Below are 1,525 nucleotides of genomic sequence, written 5' to 3'. Positions count from 1 at the left end.
TCTGACCTTCAGTTTTGTGCACACCCTACATTCCAGTTGCTGTCCTACTGACCATTCCCTGAACTCTCCTTTTATTAGTTAGTTCATTTGTTTATTTACTTTTAAAGAATGTTCATTTGCTTGAGCTTTTTCCTAGGCTGCCTTAGTCTCTGTTTTCTGCCTGGGGAAATTCTTTTCAGCCTTTAAACACCAACTCAGATGCCATCCCTTTGCAAGAAATTCTCTTGGTCGCCAGTGGAATAAGTTCCCACAGCTTGTTGATAATAACCCCTAGTTTCTATTCAAAGCTTATGCTCTCCTGCACAGTTTTAGATGATGGTTCTCTGTGTCTGTCTCACTTAATTATGAACATCTCGAGGGCAAGGAACATGCCTTGTGCATCTTCTAGTCCCTAGTAATATTCTAGGTGTTAGATATAGGTTCATTTACTTAAACACACTTGTTGCATATATCTTTTTAAATAGGTAGAACTAGAGCCTGAGCCTGCTGGCAATCCTTTTTAATATAGGCCAGCCAATCTTAGACGGGCTATTTTGGAGTACACAAGTTTCAGAGCAGGGATTTGACCAAGATTTCTAGTTTGATTAGCAGTCCCCACATCCACACTTTGTTTCAGCAAATGGTGATGCATTGATGGAAGATCCTTCTCTGTGGACCTCTCCTAGTACACCCATGCCAGAGGAGTGTGCAGCCCAGAACCATTGCCCACACTCTTCACTGGTGGGCTGTGAGCACTGAAGGGGGATCTACAGTGTGGAAAAAAAAAAAAAGAAACCACTTTGTTTCAATATCTACTAAGCACTATGTGCTGCTGAAAATACCAAGAAGAGGAAAAGCAACTGCCCCCCCAAAATGAAAAGTCCTGTTGAGTGGCACTTTTCCATGTTCCCATAATGATCTATGCTTTTTTTCTGTCACTGGATTTCCTTCTTGCACTGCGTGTATGTGTTTCCACGAGTTTATTGTGGATAGACTTCTCTTATTCATTTGTATACTCAGCAACTAACATACCACCTGCAATAGCAGACATTCAATAAATATTTGTTGAATGAGAATGAGAGACAGAAAGAATTATAATGGATAAAGAACTATGAGATATTATGACCATCTTCAAGGCACTTATGCACCAGTTAGGGAAATAATTACCTAAACATGCTGACCATAATGTCCTACACTTAATAGACATTCAATACATTTTAACGAATTACAATTAATGAAACAAGAGCCAATTTCTATATTCAAGAAAAATGCTAAATACTTACCAAGAGGTATAAATGGCTGTTTCTGTCCTCTAGGAGAGAATAATCAAGTGTGAGGTAATAAAAATGTTCATAAATACATTACTCAGCAGGTTGGGTTTCCTGCAAAATGTGTCTTAGAGATATCACCAGAAGCTGGAATGCTTAGAAAAGGCTTCCCAAAGGAAGAAGGTCTTTGTCAAGACCTGTACAAAGGCTAAAGTTTTACCCTATTTGCAAGCTGAAAGTTAGTCTATTACATTTTCATAGGTACTTGAAGAGGACAC

General features: G+C 38.9%; 1 non-coding gene across 1 annotated transcript; it reads left to right on the top strand.

Annotated features, from left to right (window-relative positions):
- The first annotated feature begins 615 nt into the window (after positions 1-615).
- LOC118523518 (small nucleolar RNA SNORA42/SNORA80 family) lies at positions 616-754 on the top strand. Its single transcript, XR_004911145.1, has one exon. It is a non-coding gene; the product is annotated as a small nucleolar RNA SNORA42/SNORA80 family (small nucleolar RNA).
- The last annotated feature ends 771 nt before the right edge of the window (positions 755-1,525 follow it).

Source organism: Halichoerus grypus, chromosome 4 (assembly GCF_964656455.1).
Source record: "Halichoerus grypus chromosome 4, mHalGry1.hap1.1, whole genome shotgun sequence".
Taxonomy (NCBI): Eukaryota; Metazoa; Chordata; class Mammalia; order Carnivora; family Phocidae; genus Halichoerus; species Halichoerus grypus.
Note: the sequence above shows the minus strand (reverse complement) of the source record. Positions and strands in the feature narration are given on the sequence as shown.